We start from the raw sequence: 18,279 nt of genomic DNA on the forward strand, positions 1-18,279 counted from the left end.
CAATGAAGAACTTTTAAGGCAAATATCCTGTTACAATCTAGGTAAATTAGCAGATAATTTGCATAAAATCAGCTTGCATAGTAACATTTTGATGATAATTATATAATATTTTTGTTGTGGTTGCATGTTGAATATAGATCAAGCCCCTGAGGATAACTCCCCACTTTTTTTTCAAAATAATATCATGGAAACATTTATATTAACTGTCAAAGGAAGTTGAGTCGGTGACAGGTTCAAGTAAACATGAACCATTCTTTTTTTTTCATTTGGCACTGGGGTATTCCATGAGAGTTTTCAGTTTCCAGATTGATTCTTCACTGCTTCATTCTGTTCTGCCAAGCCCAGAAGGCTTTCTTTGTTCATAAAAGATGGCTCTGTTCTGACTTGCTTCTGAATGAATGTCTTAAGAAGAGAATGTAACAGCGAACACAGCCACAAGCGGCAGTTGGAACTGTCTATTTCAAAACCAATTCTTGCATCCTGCTGAATGTTTCACCTATCCAACCATTCTGCCTCAAACACTTAGAAAATCAGATATTTTCCATAAGATAACAATCTGACAATTTAAACCTGGAGGGTTTAAGAAGTCACGTATTGTAAACAAAAGTGCAAAGTGACAGAAGGTACTTTATTAATTGTTAAATATAGCAGTTGCCTTCTCTGTGGTTTTCTATAAGTAATCCACAACTAAAATAGGCTTACTGTCTCCACTAGCCTAGTAAGCTGTACAAAATATACCTTAGTTGTCTCTGGAGAGCAGGCTGTAGTTTCTCATCCTGATCTGGATGTTTGAGTTTGCAAGAATCTGTCTGACAATAATATACCTCAGCTGTTAGCAAGTCAACAGGCTCGTTGCTCCTTATATCATGCACAAGGGTACAATGCGGGTCCAGTCACAATGGTAGCCTGAGAGAGACATATTGTTATTAAGTACCATCACATCACTGCAGCTCCTGTTAGCAAGTTCTCAACTTGATCAGGACAGCTAGCCAGAAACACATATACATGTAACCTCAATAGTGAAGCTTATTTGGTTTGGCTTGAAGGAGAAAAATATGGAAATATCTGAAGTAGATCTGAGCGGACACAATTGCTGCAGTTATTTGAGGCATGAATAGCATTTAAAGAGGTCTGCAGGATATGGCAATGGCAATCCTGACCAAACTTGGCTGCACATTACAATGCTTTCTACTGCACACAAATTTGATGGAGGTGTTTCAGAAGTAAACATAGAAACAAGGAAAATAGGTGTAGTAGTAGGCCATTTGGCCCTTCAAGCCTATACTGCCATTCATTATGATTATGGCTGATCAATACCCGGTTCCTGCCTTCTCCCCACACCCCCGAATCCCCTTGGCCACAAGGGCCAAATCTAACTTACACTTAAATATTGACAGGGAACTGGCCTCAGCTACTTCCTGTGGCAAAGAATTCCCACACATTTACCACTCTCTGAAAGAAGAAATTTTTCCTCATCTCAGTCCTAAAAAACTTCCCCCTTATCCTTAAACTATGGCCCCTGGTTCTGGTTTTTCCCAGTATTGGAAACAACCTTCCTGCGTCTTGTCTGTCTAAACCACACATGTCAAACTCTGGCCCGCCGGCCAATTTGGCCTGCAAGATCATATTAAATATATATTAGAGTTGGCCCGCTGGCCGCCGCGCCAGTATAGCGCATGCACACTGAAGGTGAAAATGAAGACGCCGGAGGTGTGGAGGGATCTCAGAGTCCCGAATCCCGGGGATCGGAGCGCCGCACTCAGCCCGCCTGGCTCCCGGACACACAGACGCGGCTGGAGTTGGGGACCATCCTCGCTGGGTCTGCGCTTCAGCGGCGACGCCGGACCGAACGTCTCGTTGGCGATGCCTTCCCCCTCACTCTGTGCGCGGCGGACCCTGCCTCCCGCTCCTTTTGTTGGAGATGAGCCCGGCGCCGTGAGATCGCAGTTTAATCCCTCTCCAACCATGGGAGGGGGGTGGGAGCAATGCGCTCTTCTCAGCCAATTTCTCCACCGCCCCAGACGCCGGCGTTTCAACGGGGGGTTTGGGTGCCTTCGTCAGGCGACCGACCTGTTGGTCCAAGACAAGGGGAGAGCATACAAACTCCACACAGACAGCACCTGAACTCGGGTGAATGTGGAGCTGCGACCCCACATTCCACATCAGGACTATGTGTAAGATTGGGAGCAGTGAGACGGAAGCTTATTTTGTTCCTGTGATTTAAGCCTTTCTTGGGGTGGGGGGGGGGGGGGTCCTTCTCTGACCACTTGCCTAACAATTAACCTAATCAGATGTGGAGTTACCACAATACAACAGTTCTCAACCTTTTTCTTTCCACTCGCGTCCCTGTGCCATTGGTGCTCTGTGATTAGTAAGGGATTGCTTAAGGTGGTCTGTGGGTGGGAAGAAAAAGTTTGAAGACCACTGCTTTAATCATTACTCATTGACTCGTCATGTGCACGGTTTCAGAACGCTAAAGGAAATGGGCCAATGACAATTTTTCTCAAGCAAAATATTTCAGTAACAATTGGGTCTAGAGCAGTGATTCTCACCCTTTCCTCTCCACTCACATCCCACCTTAAGCAATCCCTTACTAATTACAGAGTTCCAATGGCATAGGGCACACATGTCAAACTCTAGCCCGCGGGCCAAATTTGGCCCGCGATATAATTATATTTAGCCCGCAAGATCATTTCAAAAATGTATTAGAGGTGGCCCGCTGGCCGCCGCGCCAGTATAGCGCATGCACAGTAATACAACAAATCCCAGAACGCATTGGTGTCAGCCCACTAATTGCCCCCACCTCCTCTGTTTACGTTGCAGGGTCTCACCGTGGACTCTGGTTTTGGGGCCTGGCCGGTGTCAGGGGAAGCCAAGGCCGCTTCCCAGCGCCCGGAACTGGAGGCCTCGGGCCTTACCTCGCCAGGACCATTGCCCTCTCCCCCTCCCTGCCGCAGGCCGACCCGCGACTCACGGTGACGGGGCCACTGATCCGCCGAGATGCCGCCCTGCAGCGAGAGCCAATGCCCCCACACTGTCGTTGTCCAACCCGATCGCCCGCAAACCCCGCCCTCCCGCACACAGGCCTGAGTGCCTGTGAATTTTAATCTCAGGATAAAACGATCTTCCAATAGTTTCATGTCACAGTGATAAATATATTCCTGGTTAAAAATGGTCCTGCACCTGGATACAAGCTCAGTAGTCATAAAACTTGAAAAGTGTGTAAATCAAAGGATATCTGTACCAATGGAAAAAAGGGCATGGCAAATAACCCTGCTAGAGTTATTGCCCACAATCAGTCACCCATTTGATTGTTTCAGTAATCATGTTATTCTCCCACATTCTCAATAGCCCTCAGATTTTACTATTCGACAGCACACTAGCAACATTTGACAAATCCTCTATAGAGAAATATTATTTATTGAATATTTTATTTCTCATTTGTTAATGGTTCTGGAAAGAGTTTATCCAAAACTATTATTAAACATTTATTTTAATAAGAAAAAGTTTAACATTACATATGTTGAAAGAAGAGAAAACATGCAGATGTTGTTGAAAATTTTCAATAAATATTTAGTTCGGCCCTCGACTTAGTCCAAGTTTTTAATTTTGGCCCTCCGTGAATTTGAGTTTGACACCCCTGGTCTAAACCCTTAAGAATTTTATACGTTTCTGTAAGTTTCCCCCCTCAATTTTCTAAATTCCAGAGAATACAAGCCTAGTCTATCCAACCTTTCTTTATATGTGAGCCCCTCCATCCCTGGTATCAGTCTAGTGAACCTTCTCTGCACCGCCTCCAAGGCAAGGATATCCTTCCTCAGATTAGGCGACCAAAACTGCATGCAGTACTCCAGGTGTGGTCTCACCAAGGCCCTGTACAGCTGCAGCAGGATCTCCCTACTCCTGTACTCTAATCCTCTCGCTATGAATGCCAAGATACCATTCACCCTCCTCACCACCTGCTGCACCTGCATGCCCACTTTCAACGACTGATGCACAGCAACACCCAAGTCTCTCTGCATTTCCCCTTTTCCTAAACAGAAACCATTTAAATAATAATCCTCTTTCCTGTTCTTAACTCCAAAGTGAATAACCTCGCATTTATCCACATTATATTGCATCTGTCATGTCCTGGCCCACTCGCCTAACTTGTCCAAATCACCCTGCACATTCCTAGTCTTTGCTTCCTGTCTCTCAACCAATTCTCTATCCACCTTAATACCATACCTCCTGTACCATGCTCTTTAAGTAAACTAATTTCATCTGGAAGACTGGGTTTGTTTACTAATTTCAAAAAAGATTATTAATTTTTTTCATACCAGCCATAAAAAAAGAAGATCCAACAGCAGATATCCAATATACTCTTTCATTCACTTTTGGAATATCAATCTCCACCTTGCTTCCTGCAAAAATTAAACATGTGGATGTTGTATCTGGAGAATTTTCCTTATTGTGCAGTAATAACCATATAACAATTACAGTATGTAAACAGGCCATCTCATCCCCTCTAGTCCGTACTGATCTAAGAGATCACTTTCCCAATAAACCTCCAATCCCCTCCAATCCATATACCGATCCAACTTTTCCTTAAAGGACAAAATTGACTTTGCTGCAACCACATCTTTCGGAAGATCAATCCACTCACACCCTACTCTGAGTGAAGAAATTCCCTCTCATGTTACTTCTAAACTTTTCCCCCCTAACTCTTAACTCGTGACCTCTTGTTTGAATAATCTCTTGCTTCCAAACAAAACATCTTTGAAGATGGAGAAAGAGGGGCCAGAGGTTGAGTGACATAATGAAGTTACGATATGTAGCTTCACAGAGCAACAGAGTATAGCATCAGGCTAAACATGATAGTAAATGGCTGTGTGGAGCAAATAGCTTGAAGTTGAGACTACTGCATATTGAATAAATATGCATATATTGTGGTATGTTGAACTGCCAACCTTTCCATCCAATTCTCATCTTAGAAAGTAATTTCCAGTGTTTTAGTGATGCAGCTTTATGCAGGTGACCTAAGGTTATTACAAGACATTTTGTAATTATCATTAATAAAGAGAAACAAATCTAACCTTTTATCAGAATAAGTGGAATCATTTCAAAGCAAGTTAGGAAAATGAGAAACAACAGTAGACAAAAAAAATTATGACATTAACTATCAAATAGAATGATATTGACAAGTGAAATAAAGATATTCATGGGAGAATTTAAGACCAGCAAAGTGTAAAGAGGATAAACAATTTAAGAGAGAAAATAGAAATTTTGTCAGAGAGGAGCAGACCTTCTTTTGGGTGGGCTTTGATTGGAAGAGAATTAGAACTAAAACAAAAGCAAAATATCATGAATGTTGAAAATCAGAATTTAATTATGTAGTAAACACCAGAGTATGTATTTGGTCGGGCATATCCATGGGCCGCCTGAACCTGTAGCCCCTCTAACAGGCTCCTGTATAAAGGTGACTGTTCTACTTTATATAGTGCAGGACAGTCGAGCAGAGTGGATGTGCCTTTGCTCTTTAGTGAATAAAAGCTTATTGGTTTCCCAACCTCAGTCTTGAGTAATTGATTTTATTCAGTAAAATATTTTTTATATATAAAGGAGCAGATCCTGAAGCCAGAAAAGCTGGAATCTACCATCAATCACCTGAGATATCTACCAACTTTGAATTCTAGCTACGCTGTTTTGAAGCATTCCTGTGGGCATCTTCAGCCATCATGCAGCCAGAGACCGATAAATTACAGGTACTGCACTCCTGAGTTGGCATCCTGGTGTACTTATGATCAGGGATGCCACATCATACCAGGAGGCCATGGACATTCTTAAAGGCCAGTACCTGAGGAAGATCAATGTTGTCTAGAGCAGGCATCTTATAGTGACTCGGTCACCTTTGGGCCCTGCAAACCCTTGGTAGGGCCTTTGACTGTAAGGCCATGACTGCTTCTGAGTGCACTGAGGACCTGATCAGGGATGCCTACATTCACCAGAGACTTTTGGAACAAAGGGAGCTCGGTCTGTGGAGAGCAGTGGAGCTGCTCTCGTCAAATAACATGGTCGCCTTGTGGTTATCCTGGGTGCTATCATCATGGGAGACAGTTTCACTTCTTCACTCCACTAATGAGTCGACCGGGGCAGCAAATCTCCATGAATGCCTTCTACTGTTTCACCCAGATCTGTCAGTGTCTCGACCACAGCTGCGGTAATCCAGGAGCACCCAAAGTCCTACTTCTGTGGTCTGGTCTAGCACCAGAGGAAACGCTGCCCAGCAAAGGATTCGATCTGCTCCAACTGCAAGAAGAAGGGACACTATGCCAAAGTGTGTAAAGTCTAAACCCTTCCTATCAGCGCTGTGTGTGGATCGTGGGGACCACCATTGCCAGGAGCCAGCAATACCATGTGCAAACCATAGGGGTTGTCATCATGGGCGCCATCTTCGGGATTGAACAGTGTTGTGTGAGGCCCTTGGGCCTGCCATCTTGGACACCATCTTTGAGATCAAACAGCATCGCATGCAGGCCCTGGTGGCCACCATCTTGGACACCACATCTCTCCATAACAGTGATAAGCAGTGACCTAACATTGGCCTCCATCACACTCGATCAGGATAGCTGCATCAGCTCACCAAGTCAATGATGGATGTTAAGGTAAACGGTCACGTGACAAGTTGACTATTCAATAGTGGGTGCACAGAGAGATTCATATACCCCGAGATGGTGTGGCACTTTTCCCTTGCAGTAATGCCGGTGAGCCAGAGGGTCTCCTTGGCCTCCAGATTGCATACAGTGGATGTCCATGGCATGGTTAGTGACTCTAACCATGCGTGGTACTGACTATAAAGACTTTAAACTTTTTGTGATGTCGCAGCTCTGTGCTGCCGTGTAATTGGGACTTAATTTTTAATGTCACCTTAAAAGCATGACAATGGAGTTAAACGGGCCCCATCAGCTCCTCACTGTCTATAACCAGCAATTTTCAAAGACCCCTGAGCTCTGCCTACCCCCCAGTTCGTTCTGAAAAGAGGGAGGGAACTGGAGCCCCTGAAGCAAACTCATGCAGACATGAGGAGAACGCACAAACTCTTCACATACAGTGTGAGATTGGAAAACTGATCCTGATCGTTGGTACTTTAACAGCATTGTGCTAACCACTTCACTAACTGTGTCACCCCTTTTAATGAGGACAAATGTTCAAAGAAGCCAGGGGTCAGAAATATGGATTTTATTCTGAAGATATTTTAGCCTTGCTTGCCAACATATTGATCTTAACAAATCTTGCATCATGTGAAAATATTTTAAACAAATATATGTTACAAATGCACTGATGAGATTGTTGATTGAAACCCATTCTTAGTTTTTAATAATTCAGCTTGTGATCAGATCATCTTTCTTCACAGATAATTTTCTTTTTCATTCAAAAGAATTAATTATTTCTGCTGCCAGTGTTACTCTGACAATCAGCACGTGGTCACCCTAAGGCTACACGCTGAGTACTCTATTCTATTCCCCATACACATGACTATGTGGTTAAGTTCTGCTCCAACACAATGTATAGCTTCACTGACAATACCACCATTGTTAGCCAAGTAAATGGAAATGATGAGTCAGAATAGAAGATGGAGATATAGAATCTCGTATTGTGGTGCCGGAACAACAATCTTGCTTTCAATGTCACTGGAACTTAGAACTAAATTCAGGAAAGGGATGGAGGTGAGTCCATTTTTCAAAAATCTTGAGTCAGCACGTTGAGGCAACAGAGAAGACACATCAATGCTTATACTTATTAAGTCTGAGAAGATTTAGCATGTGGTTGAATACTTTATCAGTTTCTTAATGGAAAGTATACTGACTGGTTGCATTACTGCCTGGTTTGGCAATTTAAGTTACCAGAAAAGCAGAAGGGTGAGAAAGGTCGCAAACATAGCCAGGTCCATCACAGGCTCCAAACTCCAATCCATTGAAGATATCTCCAGGACCCTCCATAATGTTTGGGACAATAATACTCTTTTCTTTTATTTGCCCATGTGTTCCACAGTTTAAAGTTTGTAATCAAACAATACACAAGTAATTAAAGTGCACATTCCAGATTTTATTCAAGATCATTTGTATACATTTTGATTTGACCATCTAGAAATTACAATACTTTTTCTGCATAGTCTCCTCATTTCAGGGCACCATAATGTTTGGGATATTTGGCTTCACAGGTGTTTGTAAGTACTCAGGTATGTTTAATTGCTTCATTGGTGCAGGTATAAGAGAGCTGGGCTTGCTTCTAAGCTTTTGATCACCTTTGGAGTCTATAGTTGCCATTTTTCAACATGAGGATTAGAGTTGTGCAAATGAAAGTCAAAGAAGCCAATATGAGGCTTGAAAACAAGAATAAAATAATAAGAAATGTCACCCAAACCTTAGGATACCTAAAACTAATGGTTTGGAACATCATTTAGAAGAAAGAGTATACTGGTTAGCTCCGTAATCACAAAGGGACTGGTTCTCCAATGAAGACTTCTCCTGCTGATGACAGAAAAAATCTTATCATAATGAAGAAAAATCCACAAAGGCATGTCCAACACATCAGAAACACTCTTCAGGAGGCAGTATAGATATGTCAATGGCTACTGTCTGCAGAAGACTTTATGCAAAAAAAATATTGAGACTACAATGCAAGATGCAAACCACTAGTTAGCCATAGAAAGGATGGCCAGATTGCAGTTTGCCAAGTATTTAAAAGTTCCTGCAGAGTTCTGAAAAAGGTCTTGTGGACAGATGAGACCATGATTAACCTGTATCAAAGTTATGGAGGCATAAAGGAAATCCAATCCCACCTTTGTCATGGATTGGATCTTGTAGTGTAGCCTCTGTATTTCTGTACATGAAGTCATCTGCAAACACTAGTCATTGACAATATCTGAACCTGACTCCTGAAGAGAGTTTCTGATCTGTCAGACGTGTTTGGGGATTTTTTTTCATTATGATGAGATTTCTCTCTCATCACCAGTGGAATTCTTCCTTGTAATGCCAGTTGCTTTGTGATTACTGAGCTCTCTAGTACTCGCTTTCTTCTTAATGATGTTCCAAACCATTGATTTTGGTAATCCAAAAATTTAAGCATGTTTCTTACTGTTTCATTTTTGATTTTCAGCCTCATAATGGATTCTTTGACTTTAAATGGGACAACTCTAGTCTTCATGTGTGAATATAGACTCCAAAGATGATCAAAAGCTTAGAAGCAGGCCTAGCTCTCTTATACCTGCACCAATGAAGCAATTAAACACTCCTGAGTCCTCACAAACACCTGTGACATAAATGTCCCAAACATTATGGTGCCCTGAAATGAGGGACTATGTATAAAAAGTGCTGTAATTTCTATATAGTCAGACCAAAATGTGTACAAATAACCTTGAATAAAATCTGGAATGTGCACTTTAATTACATGTGAATTGTTTGATTACAAATTTAAAACCGTAGCACACTGGGCAAATGAAGAAAAAAAGTGTCCTTGTCCCAAACATTATGAGGGGCACTGTAAACATTACAATAAGGAGGTCAGGCACTCATGACAGATATGGAAAAAAAATATTTGTGGATGGTGTTTGGAGTCATGCTTATATGTGATAAAATTTTCTTTTTTGTGTATTTTTATATTATGGATGCACTGCATGGGTTTTATATTTTGATGAGTTATGTAATTTGTAATTTGTCATTTTTATTGTGCATTCCATAAATGTTTATTTGTGAAAATTCAATAAAATATTAAAAATAAAGAAAGAAAAGCTAAGAAGCAAGCCTAACTCTCTTATACCTGCACCAATAAAGCAATTAAACATACCCGAGTACTCACAAACACCTATGAAGCCAAATGTCCCAAACATTACGGTGCCCAGAAGTGGGGAAACTATGTAAAGAAAAGTTTTGTGATTTCTATATGGTCAAACTAAAATATATACAAATATCCTTGAATAAAATCTGTAATGTGCACTTTAATTACATTTGAATTGTTTGATTACACATTTAAAATTGTGGAGCACAGGGAGAAATAAAGGGAAAAAAAAAGGTGTCTTTGTCCCAAACTTTATGGAGGGGACTGTATGTGACCTAAAAAAAAAGCCATAACCCTGGTCACAACAACTTCTTTGGGAAGAAGGTGAAATACCTGAATGCCAGCACCTTTAGGTTCAATAACAATTTCTTTCTAATGGTTATCAGGCTCTGGAACCTTCTCTTGTTATACTAATCATGGACTGCTCTGACACCACTATCGTAACACCACTTCTTTTCTTGCTGTGTGGTAGATTGTGAATATTTATTATTTATCTATCTTTTGTATTTATTATCTCTTTTTAACTTAATGAAGATGAATATAGTTCTTTTGTTCATGAACTACCTGTTTGGCAGCAATTAAGAATTTGATGTATATGTACATGGCAAAATATATCTGCTATCTGATAATAAACTCATTGTCAATATCATTTAAATCACGCAATCAAAGGACTATACAGAGTAGACCACCTCTTCTGATCACATACCCTGCTTATATATGTATCTGTCCAAATACCTTTTAAACATTTTAATTGTATTTGTCTCCACTAATTTCTCTGGATGTTCATGCCAAATAACCTCTCATCACTCAGGGAAAAAAAAATCATCTTCATATCTCCTTTAAATGGGCTTCTCTCCCCTCAAACCTGTGGTCAGAGTTTTAGACTTGCTTGCCTTGGATAAGCTTATGAGTGTCTATAACATCCCTCCTTATTTTGTCAACCTCTATAAGAACATCCCTCAGCCTCCTACATTCCAGAGTGAATAAACACAGCTGTTCATAATCAATATCATCTGTTGTATAGTTCCACAGGAATTGAAGTTTCATTATAAAGAGTAAAAGAAAATTGGCAAGAGATGGGGAATGATAGCATGTAGAGAAATGATTGGCTTCTGCCCAAATACATCTACTGCAGGTGGATAAAAGTTCTGTGAACCTCACAGATCTGATGCCAGATGTTAGATGAGGTGGTGAACAATCATCAGCTGTCAAATTTTATGGCATTTTCACCTTTAATTGCTCCATTGACTTGGTTCTGGCAAGGGTTCAGCACTCAGCTTTAAATGATAGTGGCCAGGGACCCACATGCATGGTTATTATAGTAAATATATGTGAATCTGTATGCCAGTTAAATTTGTAAATGAGACAATGACTTGTGATGTAAGCACAAGTGTTATTTGAGCATAGAACATTGGACAGTACAACACATCAGTAGACTCATTGACCCATCATGTTTGTACTGATCATGATTCCAATTTAAACTAATCTGATCTGCATGTGCGTGGTCTGTATCTTCTATTCCCTGCCTGTCATGCATCTTTCTAAATGTATCTTAAATGTTGCTATCAGATCTACTTCAACCACCTTCATTGGCACTTACCACATTCTAGGTAAACAAACTTGCCTTGCAAATCTCCTTCAACTTTCCTCCCCTCAGTTAAAAACTATGCACACTATTTGACATTTCAATGGGGGGGGGGGGGTGCACAGTGAGGTATGGGAACAATCTCCCCAATCAATGCCTCTTATGTCTTATCTAAGTGAATACTCACGATTTCAGGCACTTAAGATTGACATTGAGAGAACTTTTGAGTGATGCGAGTCTAGCTCACATACTATCTCCAATTGCGTGGCCATTATGCTCTGGAAAACTCTTGAAACCAGATCCACCATAATTTAGAATTAACCCTGGTTAAAAACAGATCTATTAACAGAGTATCTTGTATCTTGAGATACAAATTCAATCAACTCTTCTACTCTGGTATGTGAACAATGTCTTTTGTTTGCTGTCTAACTCTCTCTTGCTCACTACAATTGTACTTATGCACTTACCACCAGAATTACTTAGCTAATTTGTCTCCATTTTATATACTACCATGGATTAAAGGGAAAAAAGTTGCACTCGTGCCAATATACTAACAGCAGGATGATGAGATCAGGCAAATTTGGACCCCTTGTCTTTATTTTACAGTTGTAAAATTCAAGCTAATTATTTGTTGTTACTTGACAGTCAAAGTAAAACCATTTAGAAATGTGTTTAGACATTAAACCACATCTTCCAGCTACTCCTGTCGGGAAAAAGATATAGAATTATCAGAGCTAAAACCACCAGGCTGAGAAATAGCTTCTTCCCATGGGCCGTGAGAATGCTGAATGACTGCTAAAATAACTCTGTGACTATACTATTGATTAATTCTAATATCCTCTACCGGCACCACCTACGGCTCCTAGAACGCTTCCACCAGCGTTGTCTCCGCTCCATCCTCAACATCCATTGGAGCGCTCACACCCCTAACGTCGAGGTACTCGAGATGGCAGAGGTCGACAGCATCGAGTCCACGCTGCTGAAGATCCAGCTGCGCTGGATGGGTCACGTCTCCAGAATGGAGGACCATCGCCTTCCCAAGATCGTATTATATGGCGAGCTCTCCACTGGCCACCGTGACAGAGGTGCACCAAAGAAAAGGTACAAGGACTGCCTAAAGAAATCTCTTGGTGCCTGCCACATTGACCACCGCCAGTGGGCTGATAACGCCTCAAACCGTGCATCTTGGCGCCTCACAGTTTGGCGGGCAGCAGCCTCCTTTGAAGAAGACCGCAGAGCCCACCTCACTGACAAAAGGCAAAGGAGGAAAAACCCAACACCCAACCCCAACCAACCAATTTTCCCTTGCAACCGCTGCAATCGTGTCTGCCTGTCCCGCATCAGACTGGTCAGCCACAAACGAGCCTGCAGCTGACGTGGACTTTTTACCCCCTCCATAAATCTTCGTCCGCGAAGCCAAGCCAAAGAAACATATGTGTATATGTATTGTTTGTTTTAGATTGTTCTATACTGTGGAACAGAGAACAGTGTTCTGTCAGATTTTACTGGTACGATCAGATGACAAATAAACTTAAACATAAATAACAGCATAATTGTGTTTCTGAGTACACAAGGTTGGAGGGCATGAATTCCCTGCTATTTGTCTTGCACCAACTTGTGTTCTTGCTCAGGCAGATGAACTCAGAGACACAGCTTTGTTTAAAATTAACTGTTGAATGGACTTTTTTTTCTCAAGATGACTGTTCAATTGTTTCAATATCATGTGAAACTTTATGCTCCTGTGCTATCTCTTTAATCCTTAAAAAGTCGATATCTGAAGAGTAGAACCGTGTGGATAAGTTAAAACACAATGCTGGAGAAACTCAGCAGGTCAAACAGTGTACTTTATGTATCAAAGATAAAGATACATACATAACCAATGCTTCAGGCTTGACGACTTCATCAAGGAATGGACAAAATGTGGCCAAATGTTGGATATCTCCTCATCATTACCTCAAACCTGTTAGTTCCACAACCGTGCACCACCTGCTTTTCTCTCTAAATTTCAGAAACAGAACTGCCCTGCAGACTCATTATTTCTTCCTCCTCCAAATACACTGAACATCTCCTCACTCCTCCACCAGCTTGTTCCCCCTTGTAGAGTCCCTTCCTCCACTACATCCATGACACCACTCTCACTCTCTATGTCTTTGAAGAATTCCAATTCTCCATTGCCCATGGATCATCAGCTTGGACATGTAATTTCTTTACATACCCATTCCACATCAGGAATGCCTCAGGGTTCACTGCTTCTTGCTTAAACATGTTGCAGTTCGGACCCCATCAATTAATACTCTCCTCTGATTGGGAGAACCTGGCCTCACACTGAATAACTTCTCCTTTGACTTCTCCCATTTTCTCTGGATACAGAGTGTAGCCATCAACACATGTATAAGCTTCAGCTACACCTGCAATTTTGTCAGATATGTGGAACAGTCTCTGTTCAAATCCTACTTGGGTGCCCCTTTCTAACTCTTTTTCTACAACATTGATAACTAGATTGGTGTTATCTCCTGTACCCATGCAGAACTTGACACAGGTTTCTTCACTGCCAGCTTACATGCTGAGCTATTTCTTGCACCTCTCTCCTTCTTTGACCCATCATTTTCCATCTCAGGAGACAAACTATATACTGATATCTACAAACCCACTGTCTCCCATAGATACCTGATCATACCTGTTCCTATCCCGTCCTATGATTCTTCTGCCTTCACCTTATCTGTTCCCAGGATTAATCATTCCACTCAAGATCATCTGAAATGTCCTCTTTTCTCAATTAATGTGAATTCCTCCTTACCTTATACACTGATATCTTCTCTATTTCTTATAATTCTACCCATATCCTACCTTTCCACAAGCAAAATAAGGTCCCTCTGGTCCACACTTTCCTCCCCACCAGCCTTCACATCTGACAAGTTATCGTCTGACACAACTTCCAACTTCAGTGAGATCTGATTAGCAGCCACTCCATCCCTATCTGTTTTGCTGGGATAAATCTCTCTGAGACTCACGAGTCCACTTTTCACTTCCCACCCCTCACCTCCTTCCACCTGCTTACACAGAAGGTGCAAAACTTGTACCTACATCTTCTCCCTCATCTCAATCCGTGGCCACAACCAATCTTTCTAGGTGAGACAGAGATTTACATACACATTGTCCAATCTAGTCTACTGCATTCAATGTATCTGGTGTGACCTCCTCTACATCAGTGGGACCAAATGAAGATTGAGTGACCTTTTCACTGAACACCTGAACTTGAGCTTCCTGTAGCCAACTATTTCAACTCCCCTAACCACTCCTACAATGATATGTCTCCATCAACCTCATCTATTGGCGCTGACCATAACATTTCCTTGTAATCAAGTACAAATTATGATTTGTAAAACTGCATTAGTCCCTCACTATCACAAGGTGGCAGACAGTAAATAAATGTATTGATAGGGTCTTCCATATGATACAATCTTACATACTCAATCATGCATATCCATTCAAAACAGTTGTTAATGATGGTGTGTATGATGTTGAAATTCAATCAAAAGTTAATAATGTTAAAACATATTGCTTCATTCCAGTGATGTGAATCACACAATTAAAGTGCATTTAACTCAGGCAGACTCCGTCCAGGTTAAAAATGAGTTCCATTACCTAGGTATGTTTTTAATTCAAATTTGTATGCAAGTCGAACAGGTACATATGGTCCTTATTCAGCATCAATACACTAAAGTATCTTAAACATAATAATACAGTACATAATAAAACAGGTAATAATAAGCATCGTATGCAAAATAAAAGTAACTACATACAGTCATAAGATCATGAATAGAAGTTAACACTTACAAGAGAAAATGATTGAGAAATGGCTACAGTACAGGTACCCCACAGCTCTCTTGCACCTTCATTCCTTTTCATCCTCACCTAACTCATTTGTTCATTCCTCGCTTCCCCTTCCCTCCATCTTGGTAGCGCCTTGCCTGCTCGCTGCTTTGCCCAGGCCATGTGTGGTGTAGCCTGACAGTGGGGTCGCGACACATATGCCGCAGCTGGTTGTTACATGCAGCCCCTAATATTTTCTTTCACAGCTGTCAATCTCATTGTATATCAGTCAAGCAGGTCTGATTTAGGACATCTTGAGCCACATGCAGAAATTACTTTAAACTTCCACCATCCTCATTTTAGTATAGAAAAGACATTTGGAAGGACAGGATAAAAGATTTGAGGCCATGTTTTCTGGATGCAAAAATGTTTGGAAAGGTTGGTGTTGAACCATATCACTCAAAGTGACATTGATCCATTCCAATTTGCTTATTATAGCAACAGGTCTGTGGCGAATTCCATCTCACTGACTCTACACAAAGCCCTGGAACACCTGGATAGCAAAGATGCATACATCAGGATTCTTTTTATTGACTACGATTTGCCATTTAACACCATCATCCGCTCAAGTTGATCAGCAAACTCCAAGACCTGCTACATAAAACCCCACCGTGTAATTAGATCCTGGATTTGCTTTCCTCCAGACTGCTCTCAGTAAGGATTGGAAAGAACATCTCTTCCATGATCACTATCGTTACCAGAACATCACAGGGTTGCGCTCTTAACCCTCTGCACTACTGGCTATACACCTATGACTGTGTGGCTCAGTATGACGATATCATCTACAAATTCATGACACTGTAGTGGGTTGTATAAAATAGGGGAATAAGTCAGCCTACAGGTGGGAGATTGAAAACTTTGTTGACAATGCACCAACAACAACCTCACTCTGAATGTCACCAAAACCAAGGAACTGATTATTGACTTCATGAAGTGAAAATCAGAGGTGTACACTCCAATGATCAATAGAGGACCAGAGATGGACGTGGTGAGTAAATTTAAGTTCTCGGGAGTCATTATTTCCTGGACTCAACACACCAATGGCATCATGAAGAAAACATGTCAGCACCTCTACTTCCTCAGGAGTTTGCAAATGTTTGGTAGCACATCGAAAACCCTGGGAAATTTCTACCAGTGTGCGTAGGAAAGTGTGCTGACCAGCTACAAATGATAGTGGACACAGCCCAGGACATCACAGGCAAAACCCTCGCCACCATTGAGAACATCTACAAAAACCTGCCATCAGCAATCATCCAGGATCTACATGACCCAGCACACGCTCTGTTCTTGCTGCTGCCATCAGGAAAGTGATATGGGTGCTACAAGACTCACATCACCAGGTTCAGGAACAGCTGCTACCTCTCCACCATTAGACCCATCAACAACAAATTCAATTAGGGACTTATTTAAGGACCTCTACTTTTACATTTTATTTATCTTTTTCTCTCTGTATTGCATATTCAATTTGTTTATATTTCTTTATTTGTTTCTATGTGCACATTGAGTACAGTTTTTCTCGCATGACCAACCAATGGAAATTCTGCCTTGCCCGCAGGAAAAACAGAATCTCAGGGTTGTATGTCATGCGAGATGTACATACTCTGACAATAAATCTGAAATCTGAAATCTAACCTGGAGTAACGGCTCTCCTACAAAATACATATCAAAGCATATGTATTACAAATAATAATTGTGATCAACACTTGAAATTGTTAGATTTTACTTGACTTCTTTAAGTTTCAAACCAGGGAAAGTCATTAAAAGTGTTCCTTATAAAATGCCCATAATGAGAAGCTTTACTCTTTGAACTAGGTTTGTAGGTTCAAGTCCAATTCCTGGACATGTAGCCTCTAAATTAACAATCAAGTAGGAAACTGAGGGGTTGTTGCACTGCTAAAGGTGCTGCCTTTACTGATTCATTTTCTGATCATTATATTCTATTATTGTTTAAGAGATATTAACTGTGATGTTCTCCACAAACTACAGATATATGAGATCACACAGAGCATTATATAAATGCAATACACATTCTTGGCATTCCCGAAGAAGAGCTCAGGCTGAAACGTGACTGCATCTTGCTCTCCATGGATCCTATGTCACCTGTTGAGATCCTCCAGCACTTTTGGGCATTGCTCAAATTCTCCAGCATCTGCAGACTCCCTGTTTACCAATATATTAATGAAAATCTATCTCATTCCTGTTTCCAACCAAAATCTACTGTTATGTTTGCAAACATTACATTGGAGTCTCTCTAGATTAACAAAAAACTATCTGAACAAACGAACACTGATTATTAAAATTGTTCTAAAACTTAGATTGGGAGCTGCCTGTCTGGATACATGCTAATCCCATGATTTCTTTTCAAGAGTCAACCTTATTTTAATTAAACAATTTAGCTTTCAGCATAAATCTGCCTTTAAGAGCTAGCAGAAAATCATTTAAAAAAAAAGTTTATAACCAATTATGGACTTCTGCACATTTTTCTATGGTTAGTTGAGATACCAAAAAATGTTGACAATGCTGTCATGGCAGAGCTGGTGCTGGCTGAGACCTGCGAAGAGAGGGAAGTGAGGTGCAGCACTCCCCCGTGGGATCCAGCAACCCAGTCCAACTGCCATTGGCTCCGTGCAGGCTTTAAATTATCTGTAAAAGGAGCCAACAATAGTTTATTTTAAAATCCCACGACAGTGAGAGTCTGGGACCAAGATGGTGTCGCCTGTGATTGGCAGTGGGCATGAGAGTTTGCAGACACTGGGGAAGTGGAGGGCTGGTGCAGGGCACCAGAAATCAGGGAGGCCACAACCGATTTGAGAAGGAGAAGCAGAGGAGATGACCCATGGAATGGTGACCTTGGCGGCGGACCAGTGAGGGGTTCTGAGGCTGAAGAACAAACAGGTGGTGGGTTGTTGGTGACTTGAGGTGAGGAATACTTGCAGGTTGCAGGCTGCTGGCAACTGTGATCTAGGAACTCACACCAGACTGCAAATTGCTGGAGACTAGTTTGA

General features: G+C 41.3%; 1 long non-coding RNA gene across 6 annotated transcripts in view; it reads right to left on the reverse strand.

The window, feature by feature from the left end:
* Window positions 1–607: 607 nt before the first annotated feature.
* LOC138757685 (uncharacterized) overlaps window positions 608–18,279 on the reverse strand; it is a 74,885-nt gene continuing 57,213 nt past the window's right edge. For 5 of the 6 annotated variants that reach the window (XR_011353820.1, XR_011353824.1, XR_011353818.1 and 2 more), the window contains one exon: window positions 608–906. This is a non-coding gene — a long non-coding RNA (uncharacterized lncRNA). Of the gene's footprint in view, window positions 907–17,060; window positions 17,435–18,279 lie in introns of those variants that run through there. The other variant, XR_011353823.1, reaches the window with a different exon arrangement.

Source organism: Narcine bancroftii, chromosome 3, assembly GCF_036971445.1.
Source record: "Narcine bancroftii isolate sNarBan1 chromosome 3, sNarBan1.hap1, whole genome shotgun sequence".
NCBI classification, from domain to species: Eukaryota; Metazoa; Chordata; class Chondrichthyes; order Torpediniformes; family Narcinidae; genus Narcine; species Narcine bancroftii.